Source organism: Delphinus delphis, chromosome 7, assembly GCF_949987515.2.
Source record: "Delphinus delphis chromosome 7, mDelDel1.2, whole genome shotgun sequence".
Taxonomy (NCBI): domain Eukaryota; kingdom Metazoa; phylum Chordata; class Mammalia; order Artiodactyla; family Delphinidae; genus Delphinus; species Delphinus delphis.
The window spans coordinates 58,100,183-58,113,011 of NC_082689.1; positions in this window are offsets into that span (position 1 = coordinate 58,100,183).

Sequence of the window (12,829 nt, forward strand, 5' to 3'; positions counted from 1 at the left end):
TAATACTGACCCTATTAACAAACACAATACTAGCCTCATTACTCCTACTTATTGCCTTCTGACTTCCTCAACGAAACATCTACGCAGAAAAAACAAGCCCCTATGAATGAGGATTTGACCCTATAGGATCCGCCCACCTACCCTTTTCTATAAAATTCTTCCTAGTAGCAATCACCTTCCTTCTCTTCGACCTAGAAATTGCCCTCCTACTACCCCTCCCCTGAGCAACCCAAAGAAACAACCTAGAAACAATACTTATCATAACCCTGTTTCTAATTTCAGTACTAGCAACCAGCCTGGCCTACGAGTGAACTCAAAAGGGCTTGGAGTGGGCTGAACATGGTATTTAGTTTAAAATAAAACACGTGATGTCGACTCATTAGATTGTGATTAAACTCATAACTACCAAGTGTCTCTAGTACATATAAACATTATAATAACCTTCACCGTATCCCTTATAGGTTTACTAATATACCGATCCCATCTAATATCCTCACTACTTTGTTTACAAGGTATAATGTTATCACTGTTTATCCTAGCAGCCCTAACAATCTTTTTTTTAATTTATTTTTAATTAATTTATTTATTTATTTTTAGCTGTGTTGGGTCTTCGTTTCTGTGCGAGGGCTTTCTCCAGTTGCGGTGAGTGGGGGCCACTCTTCATCGCGGTGCGCGGGCCTCTCACTGTCACAGCCTCTCCCGTTGCAGAGCACAGGCTCCAGACGCGCAGGCTCAGTAGTTGAGCCTGTAGCCTCAGTAGGCCTCATGGGCCTAGCCGCTCCGCGGCATGTGGGATCTTCCCGGACCAGGGCTTGAACCCGTGTCCCCTGCATTGGCAGGCAGATTCTTAACCACCGCGCCACCAGGGAAGCCCCTCTAACAATTTTAAACTCGCACTTCACCTTAGCCAGCATAATACCAATCATCCTACTGGTATTCGCAGCCTGCGAAGCAGCTCTCAGATTAGCGTTATTAGTAATAGTATCGAATACATATGGGACCGATTATGTACAAAACCTCAACCTTCTCCAATGCTAAAAACTTATCATCTCCACAATCATACTAATACCCCCAACCTGGCTATCAAAAACAACATGATCTGAATCAACTCACAACCCACAGCCTATTAATTAGCTTCACAAGCCTACTTCTTCTTAATCAGTTCAACAATAGCCTCAACTATTCAATAACATTCTTCTCCGACTCCCTTTCCACACCACTACTAATCCTAACAGTATGACTCCTCCCCCAATCTTAATGGCCAGCCGATCCCACCTACTCAAAGAACCACTAATCCGAAAAAAACTTTACCTCCCAATACTAATCACGTTACAAAGGCTTCTAACCATAACATTTACGCCACAGAACTAATCCATTATATTATACTTGAAGCCACACTACTCCTCACCCTTATTATCCTTACCTGCTGAGGTAACCAAACAGAACGACTTAATGCAGGACTCTACTTTCTATTCTATACACTAACTGGATCACTTCCATTCCTAGTGGCATTAACATATTTACAAAACATTGTAGGCTCCTTAAATTTCCTATTACTCCAATATTGAACCCAACCACTACCCATCTCCTGGTCCAACGTCTTTATGTGATTAGCCTGCATGATAGCATTTATAGTAAAAATGACCCTCTGCAGCCTCCACCTTGGACTACCCAAAGCACACGTAGAAGCCCCTATCACAGGCTCCCTAGTCCTTGCAGCCGTACCACTAAAGCTCGGGGGTTATGGCATGCTGCAAATCACATCAGTACTTAACCCTCTAACAAAATATATAGCATACTCTTTCCTTATGCTTTCCTTATGAGGAATAATCATAACTAGCTCTATCTGCCTACATCCCACAGACCTAAAATCACTCATCGCCTACTCCTCAGTCAGCCACATAGCACTCGTTATCGCAGCTATCCTTATTCAAACCCCTTGAAGTTATAGAGGGGCTACCGCCCTAATGATTGCTCTTGGCCTCACATCATCTATGTTGTTTTGCCTAGCAAACTCAAATTACGAGCGAATTCATAGTCAACCATAATCTTGGCCCGAGGCCTGCAAATTCTTCTCCCACTGGTAGCCACTTGATGACTACTAGCAAGCCTAACAAACCTCGCCCTACCCCCTACCGTTAACCTAATCGGAGAACCGTTCAGTCATGTCAACTTTCTCATGATCAAATCTCACTATTATCCTAATAGGAACCAATATTGTAATTACAACCCTGTACTCCATGTATATACTAATCATAACACAACGAGGCAAACATACACACCATGTCAATAACATTATACCCTTCTTCACATGAGAACATGCTCTTATAACCCTACATATCTTTCCACTTCTACTCCTATCACTAAACCCCAAGATCATCTTGGTCCCCTGTACTGTAGATATAGTTTAAAAAACACACTAGATTGTGAATCTAGCAACAGAAGACTAAGACTTCTTATTTACCGAAAAAGTATTGCCAGAACTGCTAATTCATGTCCCCATACCTAATAGTATGGTTTTTTCAAACTTCTAAAGGACAGTAGTTATCTATTGGTCTTAGGAACCAAAGAATTGGTGCAACTCCAAATAAAATAAACCTATTCTCTTCTTTTGCCCTCATTACATTACTAATACTAATTATTCCAATCATGATAACTAGCACGAACTTCTACAAAAATAACAAATACCCATGATATGTAAAAAATACTGTCTCCTGTGCTTTCATTGCTAGTCTAATCCCAACAATAATATTTCCTCACACAGGCCAAGAAATATTCATCTCAAACTGACAGTGCATTACCATCCAAACCCTCAAACTAATACTCAGCTTCGAAATAGACTATTTCTCAATCATAGTCGTACCATTGTTCATCACATGGTCCATGATAGAATTCTCAATGTGATACATACACTCTGACCCTTGTATCAACCAACTCTTCAAATATTTACTCCTCTTGCTTATCACTGTGCTAATCTTTGTTACAGCCAACAACCTCTTCCAACTTTTTATTGGATGAGAAGGAGTAGGAATCATCTTTCCTGCTTATCGGATGATGGCTCAGGCGAGCAGACGCAAACACAGCTGCTCTTCAAGCAATTTTATATAACCTCATGGGAGATGGCGGATTCATCATATCAATGGCATGATTTTCATCTAACACAAATGCATGAGACCTACAACAAATGTTCATGCTCAACCAAAACTCTTTAAACTTACCCCTCACGGGACTCGTACCAGCCGCAGCCGGAAAATCAGCCCGATTTGGACTTCATCCCTGACTCCCTTCAGCAGCAGAAGGTCCTACCCCAGTCTCGGCCCTACTCCACTCAAGCACAATGGTTGTAGCAGGAGTTTTCCTACTTATCCGATTTTACCCTTTAATAGAAAACAACAAACTCATTCAAACAATAATGTTCTGCCTAGGAGCCCTTATCACCCAGTTTACAGCTATCTGCTCCCTCACCCAAAACGATATTAAAAAAATTATTGCCTTCTCTACCTCCAGCCAACTAGGTTTAATTATAGTAACGATTGGCCTCAACCAACCTCATCTAGCATTTTTACACATTTGCACACACGCTTTCTTTAAAGTCGTGTTGTTCCTATACTCTGGGTCTATCATTCACAACCTAGACAACAAGCAGGACGTTCGAAAAGTAGGAGCGTTATTCGAGACCTTACCCTTCACTGCAACAGCCCTTATCATTGGATGCCTAGCACTAACAGGAATACCTTTTCTCACCGGATTTTACTCTAAAGACCTAATTATCGAAACCGCCACTACGACTTATACCAACACCTGAGCCCTATTAGTAACTCTAACCGCTACCTCCCTCACAGCCATCTATAGCACTCGCATTATCTTCTTTGCACTACTAGGACAGCCACGCTTCTCTTCTTCAGAGACAACCCCTCTTAATCAACTCCATCAAGAGCCTGTTTATCGGTAGTATTTTTGCTGGCTTCCTCATCTCCAACAGCATTCCTCCAACAACCATCCCCCTACATTTAAAATTGACTGCCCTTGTAGTGACAACCTTGGGCTTTGTACTAGCATTCGAAATCAACCTTAACACACAAACCTTAAAATATATACACCCATCAGACTCCTCCAAGTTCTCCACTCTCTTAGGATACTTCCCCCCCATCATACACCACCTACCTCCTCATCTAAATCTATTAATAAGCCAAAAATTAGCAACCTCCTTACTAAACTTAATCTGACTAGAAACCATCCTACCAAATACAGCCTTCATTCAACTAAAATCTTCCACATTAGTCTCAAATCAAAAAGGCCTTATCGGGCTTCCCTGGTGGCGCAGTGGTTGGGAGTCCGCCTGCCGATGCAGGGGACACGGGTTCGTGCCCTGGTCTGGGAAGATCCCACATGCCGCAGAGCGGCTGGGCCCGTGAGCCATGGCTGCTGAGCCTGCGCGTCCGGAGCCTGTGCTCCGCAGCGGAAGAGGCCACAGCAGTGAGAGGCCCGCGTACCGCAAAAAAAAAAAAAAAAAAAAGGCCTTATCAATCTCTCCTTTTTATCATTCCTCAGCATACTCCTATTGAATTACCCCGAGTAACCTCCACAATAACCACAACACCAATAAACAAGGACCAACCCGTAACAACCACCAACCAAGTACCATTACTATGTAACGCCGCGATTCCCACAGCCTCTGCACTGAAAAACCCAGAGTCACCAGTAACATACACAACTCAATCTCCACATCCTCATCCTTCAAAATATAAAGTCCCATTAAAAACGCTACTACCAACCCAAAACGAAATGCTCCCAGTACAACCTTATTAGAAACCCAAACCTCAGGGCACTGTTCGGTGGCCATAGCCGTTGCATAACCAAACACAACCAATATTCCCCCTAAATACATCAGGAGCACCATTAAACCTAGAAATGAACCACCAAAATTTAACACAATCCCACACCCAACACCACCCCCCACAATCAACCCTAGACCCCCGTAAATAGGAGAAGGCTTCGAAGAAACCCCACAAAACTAATCACAAAAATAATGCTTAAAATAAATACATGTCATCATTATTCTCACATGGACTTCACCCATGACCAATGACATGAAAAATCATCATTACCATTCCACTACGAGAACACCAATGACCAACACCTGAAAAACCCACCCGCTCATAAAAATTCTCAACAACACATTCACTGACCTCCCCACCCCATCAAATTTCTCCTCATGATGAAACTCTGGCTCCTTACTAGGCATCTGCCTAATCCTACGAGTCCTAACAGGCCTATTCTTGGCAATACACTACACACCAGACACAACAACTGCCTTCTCATCAGTAACACACATTTGCCAAGACGTCAACTCCGGCCGAATCATCCCGTACATACGCGCAAATGGAGCTTCCATGGTTTTTATTTGCTTTTATGCCCACGTAGGACGCGGCCTATACTGTGGATCCTATGCGTTTCAGGAAACATGGAACATTGGAATTATCCTGCTACTTGTAGTCACAGCCACCGCATTCATAGGCTACGTCCTACCCGGAGAACAAGAATTCTGAGGCGCAACTGTCATCCCAAACCTACTTTCAGCAATCCCATATATCGGCGCCACCCTTGTCAAATGAATCTGAGGTGGTTTTTCCATAGATAAAGCAACGCTAACGCGATTTTTTTTTTTTTTTTTTTTTTTTGAGGTACGCGGCCTCTCACTGTTGTGGCTTCTCCCATTGCAGAGCACAGGCTCCGGACGCGCAGGCTCAGCGGCCATGGCTCACAGGCCCAGCCGCTCCGCGGCATGTGGGAGCTTCCCGGACCGGGGCACAAACCCGTGTCCCCTGCATCGGCAGGCGGACTCTGAACCACTGCGCCACCAGGGAAGCCCCAACTAACACGATTCTTTGCCTTCCACTTCATTCTCCCTTTCATCATCACAGCACTAGCGGCCGTTCACCTATTATTCTTCCATGAAACAGGATCCAACAACCCCACAGGAATACCATCCGATACAGACAAAATCCCATTCCACCCCTATTATACAATTAAATATATACATTTACAAAATACATCTTGGGCACTTTATGGTTAATCTTAGCCTCATTCATACTAGCACTATTCTCACCCGACCTGTTAGGAGATCCCGACAACTACACCCCTGCACACCCACTCAGCACGCCACCGTGCATCTAACCAGAACGATACTTTCTATTCGCATGCAATTCTACGATCAATCCCCAGCAAACTAGGAGGAGTCTTAGCCGTGCTGCTCTCAATCCTAATCCTGGCATTCATTCCAATACTCCATACATCTAAACAATGAAGCATAATATTTCGGCCCTTCAGTCAATTCTTGTTCTGAGTATTAGTGGCAGACTTACTGACACTAACATGAATCGGAGGACAGCCTGTGGACTGTCCATATATGGCTGTTGGACAGCTTGCATCTATCCTATACTTTCTTTTAATTCTAGTATTAATACCAATAATTAGTCTCATTGAAAACAAGCTCCTGAAATGAAGAGTCTTTGTAGTATAACACAATACCCTGGTCTTGTAAACCGGAAAATGGAGAACAGCACATCTCCCCAAGACTCAAGGAAGAAGTACTATGCTTCACCGCCAGCACCCAAGCCTGAAATGCTATATAAACTATTCCCTGAAAAAGGATGTAAGACATTCACAAAACTACAGTGCTATGTCAGTACTAAAAATAATTCATTTTACTACACACATGCTATGTACACTGTGCATGTCTGTATATATATATATATACACACACACACACACAATGGATTACTCAGCCATAAAAACGAATGAAATAATGCCATTGGCAGCAACCTTGATGGACCTAGATTACCATACTAAGTGACGTCAGAAAGAGAAAGACAAATATCATATGATATCGCTTATATGTGAAATCTAAAAAAAATGATACAGATGAACTTATTTACAAAACAGAAATAGACTCACAGACATAGAAAACAAACATGTATTACCAAAGGGGAAAAAGGGGGGGAGGGATAAATTAGGAGTTAGGGATTAAGAGATACACACTACTATATGTAAAATGGATAAACAACAAGGATTTACTGTATAGCACAGGGAACTATTTTCAATATCTTGTAAAAACCTATAATGGAAAAGAATCTGAAAAAGAATACATATACATGTATGTATAACTGAATCATTTTGCTGTACACCAGAAACTAACACAATATTGTAAATCAACTGTACTTCAATATAATCAAAAACAAAAACAGACAAAAAAAAAACTGTTCTCACGTTCATTGTGGAAGTTTCTTCTCCAAGCAATGAGATCCCCACCGCCAATTTAACTGAAGTAGGTGAAAAGCTCTCCACTAACTTCAGAGAAGCCCACTGGAGTTTCGGGTTCATACCTTAAAAGGACACACTTCTTGTGGTGACACCAGAGTCACTGAGAGGAACTGTGAAAACAAGGCGTTAGAGGCAACGATGAGATGGGAAAACATACTGGCCTTTCCTTCAATCCTAACAGCGCAGGTTGGCAGGCCCAGAACAGACAGAGATGGGGATGAGTCTCCCGTCTGGTCATCATGTTTATACCTCAGGACTCTTCTATTCTTTAGCACATACACTCATTATGTGGAGGCAAAACGCTGGACGCTCCCCAAACTTGCCGCTGAGCCCCACCCTCACGGGCTTAGGGGCTAGGGGAGAGTCCAGGTGAGTCTCCTGGGGAGGCGTCAGGCTGGTTTACTCACCTGGCCCAGCCGGTCCTCTCTCTCTCCTTTGCCTGGAACGGTTTGGGTCCTGTCCTCCCTGGTACCCAGGGAGTTCCTGCACCTGTTGGTTGGGCAGCAAGAGGGTCAGGGACACACTTGAGCCTGGAGCGTGGACTCCAGTCAGTACGTGCCCATCGATAAACCCAAGCGCGAGCCTTGGCCCGGCCCTTTGCCCCACGTCTCACTCAATGCTTCGGCATCCCCAAGAGCTAGGCACAGTCACTGGTCCAATTTTAACAGAGGGAACACTGAGACTTGGAACAGTCAGGTGGCTGTCCAGGTCACACAGGCAGACCTTTCTCCAGGTTGGGGAGCCAGCGCGGGAACCTGGCCGTCTGGTTCCGGCTGAACCATGGCCCCAGGTGCAAGGCTCTTGGGGTTGGGGGGAGGGCTGGAAAACACAGCAGCAAAGGCTTCTGGGCAGGGGCGGGGTTGGGGTGGGGCCAGAGAGCAGAGCAGCAAATCCTGAAGGGCGCTTACCCCGTGCAGACGCCACCCTAGCTACCTGCACAGATTACGCCGTTTAACCACCACCTCGGCCCTGTGAGCCAGGGTTTTATAGATGACAAAAGAAGCACGGGGAGATTAAGGAACCTGCCCAAAGAGACCTAGAGAGTTAAGTGGTAGATATGTCAGTGCTTCTACGTTCTTGCTTCCTGAACTTTAACTTGAATATGAATCACCTGGGGACCTTGTTAAACTCACTAGGGCTGGTGTTGGGCCCCAATCTCTGCATCGCTAACAAGCTCCCCCCGATGCTGATTCTGCTGACTCACGGGCCAGTTTTACGCTCTCTTGCCTTTTGGTAGCTCAGCTGCCTTTTTATCATCAATTAAACTCGTCCAAATGGCTCAAGGGTGTGAGCAATCACTTTAGCTGATTTTTGTTGAGTGCTTACTCTATAGCAGGCCCTGTACTAAGAGCTTTCTGTGGATTATCTCATTGATTAATGGAAGTAGCGTCCCGTTTGACACACGAGGAAACCGAGGTGCACAGTTTAAAGAACTTGCCCAAGGTCACAAAGCCAGTGAGCAGCAGTGCTGGTCCCGTTTGTTCTTGCAGCGCACCTGGGAAGCAGGGAAAGCGGAGCATTGCTAGCTCGTTCTATATATGGAGAGATTGTTCAATATTTTAAAGCAGGGCCTGGGATCCATCTGGTTCTCATAATACAAAATCCAATGCCTTTTCCCTTTCCCCCTCCCTAACCATGAACAAACAATTCCAGTAAGAGATTTCTCCCTTCAGACAGATCTGAAGGAGTCCTAAACCAAACCATTATCATCCCCCCGGGACTTGAACGAACCTTTCCTTGCTCAGCTGTCTCCATTTTCTTAAAAAATCCATTATGCTGGTTAGAATCCCTGGAGGCCTGCAGCATCTCGGGGAAGGAATCAAAAGCCTCCAGAACTCCTGGAAAGTCCCTTCTATTGCAGACAAGGGTGCATTTTCCCAGAGTTACTTATTACCAGGTTTAATTGGCAGCAGTGGTGCCAGGTATGTCAGGCCCAAAACGTGATGTAAACTTTCAGTGACTTTATGCAAAAATCCACAGGATGTGGTTGTTTTCCCTCCAGCCCCTCAGTCCTCAGCTCCTCTCCCTTCTGCTTTCAGGTACTGTGCCCCTCCCTCCCTCCCTCCCTCCCTCCCTCCCTCCCTCCCTTCTTTTTTTTTTTTTTTTTTTTTTCCCGGTACGCGGGCCTCTCACTGTTGTGGCCTCTCCCGTTGCGGAGCACAGGCTCCGGACGCGCAGGCTCGGCGGCCATGGCTCACGGGCCCAGCCGCTCCGCGGCATGTGGGATCCTCCCGAACCGGGGCACGAACCCGCGTCCCCTGCATCGGCAGGCAGACTCTCAACCACTGCGCCACCAGGGAAGCCCCCTCCCTCCTTTATTACACATTCTCTTCTCCAACTTGCTTTCCAGAAAGGAGACTGGTGACTCCTTTCTAAACTGCATTCGAAACTGATGACTGATAATGTTTAAACAATTGTATCGGGACTTCCCTGGTGGCACAGTGGTTATGAATCTGCCTGCCAATGCAGGGGACACGGGTTCAATCCCTGGTCCGGGACGATCCCACATACCGCGGAGCAACTAAGCCCATGCACCACAACTACTGAACTTGCACTCTACAGCCTGCGAGCCACAACTACTGAGCCCACGCACTGCAGCTACTGCAGCCCGCATGCCTAGAGCCCGTGCTCCGTAACAAGAGAAGCCACCGCAATGAGAAGCCCGCGCACCACAACGAAGAGTAGCCCCTGCTCGCCGCAACTAGAGAAAGCCTGCTCACAGCAAGGAAGACCCAACGCAGCCAAAAAATAAATTAAAAAAAAAATTGTATCAATTATTCCAAGTGCTGGGAATGGGAATGGAGGACTTAGAGATTCAAACGATTCCTGCACTTGGGAAGTTTACAGTTTAGTAAGGGTAACAGATACAGAAAGAATTTCAGTAGAAAGAGGTAACTTCTCAGATGTAGACATCTCAAGGGCACTATGGGAGCCCAGAGACCTTATCAAAGGAGATGCCATCACAGGTGAATTCTGAAGACTGGGCCAGAGGCAGCCAGTGGAAAGACATTCCAAGCAGAAGGAACAGCATTAGCCAAAGCACGGAGGCATGAAACAGCTCAGATGGGTGGGAGCAATGCTATACTTTGAGGCATAAAACGTAAAGCAAGGAGTGCCCGAGGACAAGACTGGAAGGAAAAATAGAAGGAATGTCAAGGGGCTTGGAGTTGCTTCTCTAGGCACTGGTTCTCAAATTGCGCCTCGGGGTTCATTTTGGAAGCCAAGCATGGACAGACGTCTGAGCTCCCACCCTGCAGCTCCCCTGCCCTTCCACCAGTGCAGCTCGGCCTTGGCTGGCTTTATATATTTGGTGTTGTGCATAAAGAAAGAGTTCTGCTGTCAGAAGACATGTGCAACCAGTGCTGTACCTGACGGGGCACCATCACAGAGGAACTCGGGGCTTCAGGGATTGGGGAGAGGCTGAATTTGGGGTTTCCTCTAGTTGGCAGATGGCCAAGGAGCTCTTTCTCTCTACAGGCCAGGAAGTGGCCGTTTCATTTCCTGATTCAATTGTGTGATGAGGAAGGAAGTGGGAGCTGCTTCCTTCTTCCCGGCTGAAGGGAAGGCCGAGCTAGCTAGCCCAGCCTGCCCCACTGACCCCTCAGCCCTCACTGGCTCCACCGGCCACACTGGCCGCATCAGCCCTCCGAGTCCAATCTCTCGAGTCCAGCCCACAGGGGCTTATCACTCCAGTGACCCTTGATACCAAGTTATGACTATGGGTCTGACAGGCCCCACCGTGCTGCCAGAACTGGACTTGCTGATGGAATCTATCCATTTGAAAGTCTTGCTGGCTCTCCCCATGACCACCATGACTTACCTCATCGCTGAATAGCCCACGTAAGCCAGTCTTATCTTCCCCTCCTGCCAGAGGACCTGGCTCTTCCAGCGCTCCACACCAGCCTCCCCGGCCTGCCGGTCACTTGGCCAGGTCATGAATATTCTGGTTCTTTTACGTTCTCCACATAAACCAAGTCCCTCAGCCCCTAATCCTGACTGCTGCTCTGCGGGACACCCTCCCTTCAGGCTGCCTGACTGGTACCACCCCGGCCCCAGGAAGGCAGCCTCAGTAATTCATCCTCCAGCACCACCTTCCAAGAGTGCTTCCCAAGCCACCGCCAGACACTCACTGAGCCACGTGAAGCTGACTTTCTCCATGGGAAAGCATTAGTCCAGAGAGCAACAAACATTTCCAATGTGCATAGTATCAGCACAAATGTTTGAGGGTGCAACTCCCCGCCATAGACTGATGATGACTTACAGATTATAATCAAGTGTTACTGTGATACTCCATTGTGTACATTATTAAACATACACAAAAATATAAAGTGAATGAGTTAGAGGTAAACAGTATTTTTAAGTGCTTTATTTATTAATGGTACAAAATTTTTGCTCTCACTTTAAAAATGCAACAAGAATATTCTTTCTAAGAGGACTATAATTGAATATGTTTCATTTTTAAAAAATTAATAGACTTTATTTTGAGAGGTAGTTTTAGATTTACAGAAACATTGAGCAGAAAATACAAAGAGTTCCCATATACCCACTCAAAACCCTCCCCTCCCCAGTTTCCCAGATTAATAACAGCTCATATTGGTGTGGTACATTTGTTATAAAACAATGAGCCAATATTGATATATATTATTATTAACTAAAGTCTGTAGCCGGCATTAGAGTTCACTCTTCGTGTTGTACATTTTATGGGCTTTGATGAATGCATAACGACACGATCCACCATGACAGTATCATACACAGTAATTTCATTGCCCTAAAAATTCCCTGTGCTCCGCCTATTCATCCCTCTTCCCTGCCCCCAGCCCCTGGCAACCATAGATGGTTTTTTTTTTTTTTAGCGGTACGCGGGCCTCTCACTGTTGTGGCCTCTCCCGTCGCGGAGCACAGGCTCCGGACGCGCAGACTCAGCGGCCATGGCTCACAGGCCCAGCCGCTCCGCGGCATGTGGGATCTTCCCGGGACCGGGGCACAAACCCGCGTCCCCTGCATCGGCAGGCGGACTCTCAACCACTGTGCCACCAGGGAAGCCCCATAGATCTTTTTAGTGCTCCATTATTTTTTACAACCTTGGTTTAACCCTTTGTGATAAAATTGGATTGGGAGGTCCAATTCCAAGTACACTACTTGCTTTTGAACCACGCGGCTGGCATAGCAGAAGAGGCCTCCCAACGAGTACCTGCTCCCCACGAGGAAGAGGAGCACTGGGTGCACTTAGGAAATCACAGTAATTGTTTCAGTCCCACTCACCTGTTATGTAAAGGTCTCTATTGAAATTCAGCTGGTAAATTTCTCTGGTCCCTGCAGTCAATAATTTATTCTTGAAAGGTTATTAGAATCTGATGCATTTTACAAGTTTAACAAAGGGCTCAGCTGTCCGCCTCTCTTCTAAAATACGTTGATAGGAAGGTTTTTAAGCAGATCTAAAATTCTTCTCCAAGTTTTCAAAGTAAATAGATATAAAGGTTTTTATAGATAATAAACTTGATTTTTT